The sequence below is a fragment of the Diadema antillarum genome, unplaced genomic scaffold (genome assembly GCF_040938485.1).
Source record: "Diadema antillarum isolate AM-2024a unplaced genomic scaffold, OU_Dant_1.0 seq00000130_RagTag, whole genome shotgun sequence".
NCBI classification, from domain to species: Eukaryota; Metazoa; Echinodermata; class Echinoidea; order Diadematoida; family Diadematidae; genus Diadema; species Diadema antillarum.
In genome coordinates, this window is record NW_027271208.1 from 288,829 (window position 1) to 301,518 (window position 12,690).

At 36.2% G+C, this 12,690-nt stretch overlaps 1 long non-coding RNA gene across 1 annotated transcript; it reads left to right on the forward strand.

Annotated features, from left to right (window-relative positions):
• The first annotated feature begins 5,106 nt into the window (after window positions 1-5,106).
• On the forward strand, window positions 5,107-10,258 carry LOC139727409 (uncharacterized). Its single transcript, XR_011710748.1, has 4 exons — window positions 5,107-5,326; window positions 7,817-7,885; window positions 8,955-9,039; window positions 9,894-10,258. It is a non-coding gene; the product is annotated as an uncharacterized lncRNA (long non-coding RNA).
• Window positions 10,259-12,690: the final 2,432 nt, after the last annotated feature.

The window sequence follows — 12,690 nt, forward strand, 5'->3', positions numbered from 1 at the left end:
TTTTTCAGATCGGTATGCTGGATACGCCTACAAAATCACCTTCCAAACCAAGACTCTATACCTTTGACGTCATCTGTCAATCAGCGCTGTGGAGGGGTGCTGATTTATGCGACTAACAAAAGACGTTGGAATGACATTCCCCTTGACTGAGCATGACTTGCATGTTTCCGAGACACTTTTTATAACTACACTGAACTAACAAAATACATTGCAGGGAAACATGCACCTAAATATTTTCAAGATGTTAAAAGGAAAGAAGTTGCTTTTGTATATAACTTTTTCTTTGTTTGTATGTCTGGTTTTAGTCTTAATCGTTACAACAACGTGTCATATTCCATGTTTTGAAATAAGCCTTTAACATAGTAAGAAAACCAATGAGTTATTGTTGAATGCAAGAATTAAAGATGGCATTGAATTTAAAAAAAAAAAACTTTTATATTTTTCATTCTTAAAGTGGTTACGTAACTCACCAAAGTTTAATGTCATGGCCATTCATCGCAATGGAAACTGGTTCTGATAAGCAACCTCGCCTGGCCTGATGTTAACCATGCTCTCACATGGTTCCAACTTAAGATTATGAGCGAAGACTGTGAAATCACCACTTCGGTACTCTACTTTGTTCACTCTTTACTCCATTATCTTTCCTTTTGATCAACAAAGTCACGTAACGTGATGTCTTTACATTGAGTGAAATATGATGCCCTACATACTAAATGAAAATCTCTGTGTTTGGTGAAGTAAATGTATATGTTGTCATTATGCATGGACAAAAGCCAATCTCACTTTATTTATTATGTTTTAGGAGAAAAAAATATTTTGACGAATATTTTAGTATGTAGAGTAGTTATAAAATATTTCCCGTAAAATATTTTTACATTATAAACATTCTGAATGTCAACAATACAGATCATCTCACTGAACCATAAAAGAAGAAATACATTTCTCTTTTTCCACGGACACCATGTGTAACGTTTGTAAGCTATGAGTTTGGAGCTGTTTTCAACTGGCTTCATTTGTGACCGTGCACCTCAAAACGAACATAAAGTCGCACACACTGATTTTGCGTGAGGACTGAAAATAAGTGAAATGGGTCAACCTACCCGAACTTGACTTTTTCATATTTTCTGAAAGAGCGGGTCTTCTTTTACAATATGCTAAAATTTGGTATCATAAAACGGGCAGAAAAGTGTGTTTTTTAGCAGTTTATCTCGAACATTTTTGGTAGAATAGTGTGATTAGGTGTGTCTTTAGAATCCCTTTTTCATTTCTGAAAAACCTTGTCCACACTCTTCACTTTCAACTCTAATAACTTTTGAAAGGATAGTGCTACTGCTTTGAAAGTGGGTATTAATTATGGACAGAATGTGTTAGTGAGGCATGCTTAAGTTCACTTTAATTTGATAATCCCGTCATTGTTGTTACTCTGGTGGTTTACTTCCTGTTTTTTGTCCCATTCATCACACAGCCAGCACAGTTTGGTAAAGATTAAGCGCTTGAATAGACACTGTACTTCAGAGCCTCTTTTCTCAGTTCACACTTCTCCTGAGTTTGTGATTTCTTTCCAATATTTAGATAGGTTAGGAGAGTCCATTTGATTTGAGTTATACATCATTTTAAAGCTTAAAGTCTCCTCTTTCAGAATATGGTATCAACTAAAAATTCATGTCTGGCGACTTTTTGTTTGTTTTGAGGTGCAGGGTCACATTTATACATAACTACTCAACTAATCATGGTTTTGTCTTTGCCCATCATTATACAGAATCTAATTTTGTCAAAGTCCGATAATGTTACTGTTTATAAATCATTGTCAGAATATCCTTAGGTCGTCATGTTGATCGCCAGGGGTCGTAAGCCAATGTTTAATGACACAAAAGTAAATTGTTTAAAAGTATATGTTGGGGAAATGATTTTGAGAATACCGAAGAAAATCATATTACTAAGTGTCACTCGACATGATTGATGTCCTACTGGATTATTTGCTTTAACTTGTATTTTTCATGCATTATCAAGTATGAATTTGAAGTGAGACCCCCCTCTAAGAATATGGAAATCCTGCACGAAGCACCTGAATGTGCTCTATCTCATATCATTATTCAAGATATTCATATAAGCAACATCAGATGCTCTCTTTTCACACATGGAATTCTGATACTAACCTTTGTTATTCTCAATCTAATAGTGGCCCTGGATAACTATGCTGCACAGCGGTTGGATATTCCTTTTGTCATTATTGTTACTAGGGCATTGTACTTTCTTTAAATCATTACAAATTAAAAAAATTGTCATTATTTCTGACGGACATACTTGAAGTGGATTTTGCATCGTATTGTGGTTACCCAAATGGTTTTATAAAGACGGTAAATAATATGGCTTTTATATAGTTACATGTCAAACACTTTTCATGCCACTAAGTACAAATGAAAACGAACAAAATACTCTATTTCTTGGACTTGCTTATATTGCTTGAATGTATTTTTTCAAGCAATATTGTACGTAAATTTGTATGTTATACACTATAATCGTGTTTATATCATGCGACAGTTGAAGTATCTCATAATCTTCCCGGCAGGCAGACGGTTGTTTAATGTCAGCAACACACGATTACCACTGCAGACACCGTGAGTGATAAACATAGGATTGATTGTTTAGAGAAATGTGTGATGGTGTGTGTGTGTGTGTGCAAGGGCGGATACAGAAACTCCGTAAAGGGGGCGCCTTCACAAAATTAAAGAGGGGGTGGGGGGGGGGAGACGGACGCCCCCACCATTTTTTTCTTTTCATTTCTTTTGTTTTAACCAAAACAAGAACAAAAACAAGGGGGGCGTCCCCGCCTGGATCCGCCACCGGAGTGTGTGTGTGTGTGTGTGTGTGTGTGTGTGTGTATGTGTATGTGTATGTGTGTGTGTGTGTGTGTGTGTGTGTGTGTGTGTTTGTGAGTGTAGAGGCGTGTATTGTGAAATTTATTTTTTCAGACATCCCATACAAAACAATAAAAAAACAGTGGGATTCCCCGTAAATGTCTGAGACAGCAGTCTTCCTGACATCTGTATTATGATAATTTTGATCAAGGCCAGCAAGGAGCCGTGTGCAAAGACAAAATATCATCTTGTGGGGAATTTCCACTCTCCCTCCACAGTATAATAATAGGGAATTGAAAATAGACATGGCAAACGCATATTTCATGTTATCAACTTTATCAATGTGCTCAATGAAGACTCTCAGAAATCAAAAGGATCAAACAATCATGTAGAGACTGTATTGGGATTCCTTAATTTTCTTTGTTTTTTGAAATTTTGCATGTTTCACGTTCATAAACACATAATTCACAGTTACATGATACTTGTGAATTAAACCCTGGAAAGAGTAATTCTAGCAACACGATAGCTACAAGATAGGAAGGTATGATTACGAAAGTTAAGTTGATCATGGCTGTCGTATTAATAAGCATGTAATCATTATCCATAAATGCAGTATATAGCCTGTATGTTTTCGTTGAACATTGTTGAAACTAACGCTATTTTGATTTAGAGAACATGTCCTTTTTTTTTCTTGTGTCTATAGATTATATTATGAGGCTGTTTGTTTACTTTGGGGGCAGGTTCAAACACGGAAAAGAAAGACATAGCAATGAATAGAACGATATTTTAGGGAGAAAGATGAGAGGGCTGAAATTACTCGGCCACCAATCCTAATGCTACATGTTGCCAATGTGCCCATAATATCTATACCTGATCGATTTATGCTTATGTATAGCGATGTCCGTGACGTGGTTTGGATAGAGCCTATCAACCTACAGTTCGTCCTTCAGACATGCATGCTGTAGGCGTATGAAAATGCTTATCATCTCTCCTTGTATCAAAGAAGAGCCGTCATAAAAGAGGCATTTTTTAATCTCTGCAGTTGCAGCATAATAGTCTTTCCAACAAGATGGTTTGTCATGACTTTTATACTTCATACTATTTCAGAGAAATACAGAGAGCTGAATGTCTGGAGATATCATATGTCATTTACGTTCATACACTTATTATGTGTATGTAGGTGCATGTGTGTGTGTGTGTGTGTGTGTGTGTGTGACTGCCTGTGCGTGCGTGAGTGCAGCCCTGTGTTTGTTTGTCTGTGAAGGGCGTATTGTGAAATGTATTTTCTATAGATATCTAATACAATAAAGTAAACAAATATTGGGATTCCCCGTATTGCCACTTGGTAAGGCCAACACGGGCCGTGTGCAAAGGCAATTTCCACCCTCCTCCCACAGTAGAGTTTGTGAAAATAAAACGAACGTATGTATAATTCAAGTTATCAACTTCATGTGTTCAATAAGGACTTTAAGAAATGGAAGGGACCAAAATCATGTTGAGAGTGAATTCAATGTCTTCATCTTTTGTTTTAAGTATGAAAAATGATATACTTGTAACATTTATGCCTAAGTAATGATTCACAATAACACGACACGTATTAACTGATCATAAAAGCAGTTAAGAACATATCAAACATTGACAAATAAAGAATAATTCAAGCAACATGGATTCAATAGGGAATGGAATGAATTATCGTTGTGTATGGCGTGCTCTCAGATGTTTTACAGATGGATAGCATGTTAAAAATGATAGGAATTGATTATAATGATAACAAAAATAATAATAGTAATGAAGTAAAAAAAAAATGAGGAAAGTGAGAAGACCATGTTGTGAATTTCGGTTTATATTGGGGGGGAAAAAAGAGCACCGTAAATATGATACAAACATTGGATAAAACATCTATGCAATAAAAATGACCGGACTATGATAGGTTCATTTAGGATTAGGAAACAACCCGCCCCCCCCCCCCCACAATTATATTACAATATAGTTTGGAGACATATCACATCGTTTCGCTCAACCGCGTCTTAACTTTAACTTTTACTCTTATGATGCTATGATTATGATAGAGTGGGTATAGACTTTAAGTCGTGCCCCTTTTGTGACAATTTTTTGCCGCGCCCATGCAGACTATTTTGCAATCGTCTGCTTTGCACACGAGCCCAATGAAAATAACGTCGTCATGTCTTCGCAGGTAGTGGTGAGCCGTGTGCAATTCTCAAAACACTATAAATACAGCAGCCCAACAACCAGCTTACAGTAATCAACATTAACTCTGAGTCAGGTACAAGTCAGGCAAAGGCAGCCTTATAGTTTGCGAAGACAACGAAGCTACGAAGAAGAAGAAATAAGAAGACGACGAAATAAGAAGACGATGAAGCTGTAACAAACGAAAAACTATCTACAAATCGACCACTGAAGTGAAACGCCAAAATTCTTCAAAATGCCTGACTCAGAGTGCTACAAGGGTAAGTTTCTGTTTCTGTGGCAAAATCATTTATTCATTCCAGTGCCCAGGAATCAAATCATTTTCTCTGCATGTTTCTTGCATCTTCTATTATACAGATTTAATTTGATTTGATTTGATTTGATTTGATTTATTTTATTTCTGCATTTTCACAAAGTATATAGTATAACGTAACAAACACAAAATGAATAGGGCCTACATATCATATACAATGTTCCAATAATAAAATATTGTACACGTGAGTTATAATCACACACAAACAGTTGGAAAATTATTGATTATTCAATCGAATTATTATATACGAAATGCAGGAGACCGTCACATTAAGCTGAAGCTTGAATTTATGACGGCCTCTGAAAATGCACATGGCTTATATTTTATTACAAATCATTTAATGCATTATTGTATAACATAGTGGGGTACGTAAAAATGCATCAGTGCAAAGGTGAGTTATAGGGAGAAAGTGTGGACGTGCAGTTTTGTTGAATTGTTAATCATGTTTAGAAAAAAAAATATGTGTAGATTAGTGTGCATATATGAAAAATTAATATATATGATGTTTATGTGTACATAATGTATGAACGCCAGTCATGCAATATAACATTGTGGTTAAAAGAAAGATAATGAACTTTCGAGACATTGATATACTTTGCCTCAATTACATGCTATTTACCACCCAAGAAGCATTCTCCGAGCAAGAAACAGAGATACCAAGGAACAATAATAAATCATTAACAATTCCCCGAATAATGTAAATCTATAATTATGTCTGTTTTGTATACCGAACAAAATTAAATGAAATTTTATTTGGTTCATCACTACCTATACATAATATCAGGCGCTGCTATGGACGTTTGTATTAAGCGGCCTATATGCTAAATTGTCATGAAATTATTGTTATGCCACATCAAGTCAACCAATTTATTATGGTGCCACATCAGCTGACAAGCAAAAATTTAAAAAAAAGAAGGTCCTAACATTTCTTTTTGCTACAAATTATGGTGCCCGATCGGCAGACAAGCAAAAAAAGAAAACAAAACAAAACAAAAGAAAAAAACACAATAGAAATACAATTAAATTGTGGTGCCCAATCGCATCATGGTGCCCGTTCGCATTGTGGTGCCCAATCGTCCTCCCGTTTTTTGTTTTTTTTTTGTTGTTTGTTGTTGTTGTTGGTTTTTTTTTTGCTACAATTTGTAGTGCCCGATAAGCTGACAAGGCCTCGTTTTTTACGAATTATGGTGCCGAATCAGCTGACAAGCAGAAAAAACAGAACAGAACAAAAACAAAAACAAAACATATCTTCACAACTTTTTAGTGTTAATTTCGTCCAAAAATCGGCACACAAACTAACAAACCAATCAAAAAAAGTACCACAGTACAAAAACCACCCGGAGATTTCCTTTCTGTATACAGTTTGGATATATGCTAAAAAAGCCAAATTATGTCCAGCATAATGCCAGATGATGAAACGTCTAAAATTATGCCTCAAAGCATAATTATGCCAACTCTTACTCTGCCAGCGTCGAATGGCCACCTGTTGTGCTATGTGGAAGTCACATGTTTGGGCAGTGTTTGGTCCGTCTGTATCAATTTGTCTTGTATATCGAATTAGATTAAATGAAATTGTACGTGGACCGATTGTAAAATGCATTGTTGCAAATCAATAATTTCAGTTGCTACGCTTTATGTATTGCTGCGACCGAATTCACACACTTGTGGATTGCTGTCTGCAACGGCCGGGCAGCGTTACGTTGCTTACGATTATCTCTCTATGAAAACCAAACGTGTTCAGTACATGACTGTATGCCTACACACGCTGACACGTACGCCTACTCATACCAACGTACATTGTACGTAAGTACCAGAAAGAGAGCGATTTGGGTGGTATAAGGACCGTTTGGCACTTAGGTACTATTGTAAGGGAGGGGGGCAACTGTTAAATTTTTGCAAGCGATTTTAGTCAATCAGAATCGAAGATTAGAATGCACAAACATAATGATAAATAGGCATTCTTCTTTTAATTTCGAGTCTGCCATGACTCTATAGTGATCCAATAGATGCGCGTGGACCACTCATACATGGCTTTTTCTCAGATTCGTATACCCGCAGGAAGGCAATTCAAGGTTAAGGGGAACATGCACAGTTATGATATCAACAGAGATCATCATTATTATTATTTTGGCCGCAAGAACCCGTTTGGTTTATAAAGAGAACGGCATGGATTGAAATAAGCGTGGTAGGTGCCTAAAATATATTTTCATATTGCAACCATGGACGACACTGAATGGTTATCAAATCAATCACTCTTTGAACTGTCCTCGTAGTCGGACCATGGGGGAATAAAAATTATGACATGGGAAAATGACATCACACCATCAATAACATCAAACTGTGTAGTTACGAAATTGTATCGTGTTTGAAACTTACGCGCAATTTTAGTGATTGTTTTTAATATTTTGCTTGTACTTTTTTTTTTTAAAACAAACAGATGGGAAGGAGTGCTGCGAGGGTGGAGGGTGCTGTACCAGTGGCAAGTGTTCGGGCGGAGCATGCTCGAGTAAGTTCGCACAAACTCCTCCACTTGGCCAACAATGTGAATTATAATATAAACTATATATATTTTTTTTTATTACTTGAGTACGTAATGTGTATACCTACAAACTATGCAGCTCACCTCGTACTGATCGATATAGCTAACTTTTCATGCTTGATCTGTTGTAGTTGTTACAGATGCACACTGTTTGTAAGACATGTTCGTATAAGATTTTTATAAATTCAAATATTGGAACAATACATAAGACATTTTGTTGTTGTTTATTAGGACCTACAGAGAATCCTACTGCGACTTTATGTGGGTTTTCTGCTGGATGGTTAAGTAGAATTTTGTATCATTTTCCACCGTCTCACAACTGTACTAAACTGCACTAATGTACTCTTTAAAAAGGTCGAGTGAAAATATTCACTCTTAAAGGAGTGAATACAGATAAACAGTGCATTTAGATTGAAATTAGAGAGAATTTAGAGTGAAAATGTTCATTTTCACTCGTTTTAGAGTGACCTCAGGGATCACTCCAAAGTCTTCTAGTGATCCTTGAGGTCACTCCAAAATGAGTGAAAATGAACATTTTCACTCTAAATTCACTCTTTTTTTGTATTCACTCCTTTAAGAGTGAATATTTACACTCGATTTTTTTAGAAAGTATAGTTTCATTTATGAGTCTACATAGCAGTCTCTTTGTTACCCGATCACTGGGAGCGCATTTATGTGGAAATAAACGTAATGTAGACCAAAGAAACGGCTGCTCTTGAATTTTTTCTGCTCAATTTTAATTGTTATGAATCTTGTTATTGATTTGGACACTGACATAATGTGGAGGTGCGGATTTCCTTTCCGAATCACCAGGTTAGACTTTACATAGAAGTGAAGACAGAATTTAGCAAAATCACATTTAAGACTTTGGTGAGTATGTGGAGTGAATATTAGCCTTGTCTGTAATTGAGTATGAAAGTTTAGAAAGTGTTCAGGCTAAGAAGAAGAAAAAACTCTGTGCTGATGTGGGCAATGATGAATTCTAACATGTAAAGACAGTGACACTGTCTCCCCCCCCCCCCCCTCCCTCCCCCAGACTCTGCCGACTTCAACTGCACTGATGGAGGCTGCAACGGTTAGATCCTACCGTCAGTAACATGGCGGAGGAGGACGGACCGCAGGTATGAGACTGTCGAAAATGAATTAATCAGAGAATGAAACCATTTCTTTCTATTATTTGTGTCATTTTCAAAATTTTTATCGTCTGCTTAGAATGATGATTTATTTATTTATTTATTTATTTTATTATCTATTTACTGTTTATTTATTTATAACCTATTTATTATTTATTCATTTGTTTTTATTTATTTATTCATTTTATTATCTGTTTATTTATTTATAACCTATTCATTATTTATTTATTTATTTATTCATTTATTTATTTATCTATTTATTTTTGTAGGATTGGGCGAAGGGTAAGGGGCAAAGAATTTGCGCTTCCCCTGATTTGTCTATGGTACTAGCCATCTATATCCACAAAGATTGGTTATAGAAGTACGTGTGCTTGGTTAGGACCCTGGTTTCTCTTTACAGTGGGATAAACTTAATCACTCATTATTTAAGCATAAATGAATTCAAAATTCAAAGTTTGTTACCTTAACATTTGACAACCCACGAGTGGATGTGAATATTTGAAATACTTTGTGTTTGTACGATCACGTTGTGGTTATGATTGTGTACATTTTTTTCGGGGGGGGGGGGTAGGAGGTAAATTAAAGGAAATGAAAATCTATAGAGCTTCCATAAGCTGGTCAAACACAATGATCACTCTGCTGACTAATGTATTGTTTGTTCAACAATGTTACGTCACAAAGAATTAAAAAGATACTTACATTCAATCAGCATCCTTTCCTGTTATGCAGTTGAAACTGATACTTGTTAATAGTGCATATCATATAGCTTTGACAAAAAAGAAAATGCACTGATGTCCAATTTCTAAATAATGATGCATTTCTTTATGATTAATTTTGTGCAGATATCCATCAACGGACCTCCTGAGCAGTCTGGTCAAGTTCATCTTCAATGAAAATGGCTGCCGACATTGGAGATAACCTGACCGCCAGTTATCTAAGACTTGTATAGGATTTCTCTTACGTAATCATAGTCTATGTAGTGTAGAACATTGTAGAATTTTTTTTTCTCTAAATTTATCGCAAGAGTCTGAATAGAAAAAAAAACAAAAAACATAAGTAAAAGACTAAAAAGCACTTTAATGTTTGGGATTTTAGAGATTACAAGACAAATGGCATGGAAAATTCTTCAGAGCTAAGTAAACTACTCTTTATAAGAAAAGTGAAAACCAAAATGTGATTGGAAATTATACACACACACACACACACACACACACACAAAAACGTTCACTTTTCGAGGTTTCGAGACAACTATACATCCAAACTGTATTTGTCGGGAAAAAAAATCACGGAGCAAGCGGTACACTGTGCTGCTAAGGGATTCTCGTGGGATCATTGCATATAAGGATAAAGCACACTCACTTTTTGTAATAAATTTGTTCTCCATTCTTGGTAATGATTTCTGCAAACTATTGTGAATATTTAAAAGAAATAAATTAAGCAAGAAAGTGCAAAAAATCGTCTGAATAGTTGGTATTTTTCGCATTTGCGTCCTTAAGGGTTTTGCTTGATATAACTGTAATGAAACAATACTAGTTGCATTTTTGTGTGTGTGTGTGCATGTGTGTGTGTGCGTGTGTGTGTGTGTGTGTGTGTGTGGTTGTGTGTGTATCTACTTGTGTATGTCTGTCTATGAATCAGTAAAAGACAGAGAAAGAAAGCAGAAATAACATGGTGAGGTGAAAGCAGGTGAGGATATGATTATACATAAGCAATGATGTCGGTTTATCAACAAGATACAAGTCCTTGTCAAGGGATTTTACTCGACCGTCCGTGAGGGTTCGAGTTCGTGTTGGTGCGTGTGTGTGTGTGTGTGTGTGTGTACACGTTCGACATGTGTGTATACCCCTTTAGTCTTATTATCAATACAAGTGTATGTGTACATCTTGTGGCCTTTGTAGCTGCAAGCATACGTGTACATATCAATGCAGCGTCCCTGTTTTCACTGCATTTTGATAATGCAATGTTTTCAAACCATCTAACACTCCCGCCGATCAACTCTTCTTCTCACGGAACACAACAAAGGACACGTGACACGTATATGTATTTTGGTATAAATATAATGTACATGGCTCAGTGTGCTCGTTTTATTCATTGTTTCTCTGAACTAGAAAACGGTTGGTAACATATCGATCGCGGTTAGCCGAAAACAAGCAGATATCGGAATCATTGTGTACAAAAGTTAGAATCAATTCACACAACGCAAAGAGATCATCACCGTATACGAGTAGTTTATCCCAGTTTAATATTGGTGACACATTTGCTCCTGCGACAATTGCGCTGGTCTTATTTTTCCATGGACTCAGGGTTAGGGTTAGGGTGATGATAGGGTTTTAGGTTTAGTTTGATGTGAGGATTAGGATTATGGTTTAATAGGGTTATGCTTGCGGGTACAATGTTTGAATTGGCGTGCAAAAAAAAAAAAAAATAATCATTTCATCGGAGCAATTGTCGCAGGAGCAATAATGTCAAGGAACCCATTAATTTCCAGTATAGCTTCTTGGAGCTGCGATAGATATTACCTCATCAAGTATCAAGTATCAAATCTGCCATGAAAAGGCTGATTACGTCAATGCACACTTTTTGATTGCACTTTACGCTTGTGAATAATGCCATCAATCCACCATTTTCATTAATTCGTATAGTATTAAGATCTCATTTTTGTGCATTAGCTGTGTTTATGAGGCCTCCATCAAGACCTAGCAATAGATGAAGAAGGTTTCTTGTAGTTTTATCAACTCCTGTAGTTTCTTTTCCTCCAGATTCTGAATTTAACGTGTTTAACAAATTAATTGATCTTTACTGTGGGATTATCATACCTTGTAACATCCATTTTCCATTATGAGCCAAAATTGTTTTCATGTTTGTTCGTATGAAAACAAAATAACGCAGGTATATTATTCAAAAACAAAGAATTGATTCAAATCAATGGTTTTGTGGTGAGGATCCCATAGTAAAGATTTCGGCACTGCACGTCTCGTTTCCTGTGAAAAGGGAGAAAATATCTTTACAACATGTTTATGAGCAAAGCGTATATTTGGAATGGAGAAAAAATATACAGTAAAAAAAAAACAGATAAAACTTCAGGATAAAGTTTGGAAGATGATGAATGGCGACTGCAAAAATGACTGGGAGGACGAAGATGAGAAACAAGAAATAAACAGGTTGCAATGAATTTGAAATCTTTTGTTGCATTCAAAATTTCCAGGTAATTTTAACGCTGTCTGATCTTCATCTCTTCTTATATATCCATATAGACAGTCAACAAGATAGAATGCATTCGAAAAAAGGGGGTTCAACGTAGATTTTGCGGCCAGGTTTGTAAGTTTCTGGCAGTTTTAGTCGGTGCGAATCATGTAAGTCAAGGAGATAGATATTACTGTTTGAGAAGCAAATTAAAAGGAAAGTTGCGTTTATTGTTCCCCAAAATAATCGTGTCCGTTGTTTAAAAGTGTGCAAATGTGCATGGGTTACCAGTCAATGAACACAGTGAGAGAATGAAATGAGAGAAACATTTCAGAGAACAATGTTCGAGCATTCAAAGCTCCTCACCAACACCACCCCCCCCCCCCCCCCCCCCACCCTATCCCAACCAACCCTATTCCCTTCGTCGTGTGTTAGTGGCATGCAAACGTGTTAATA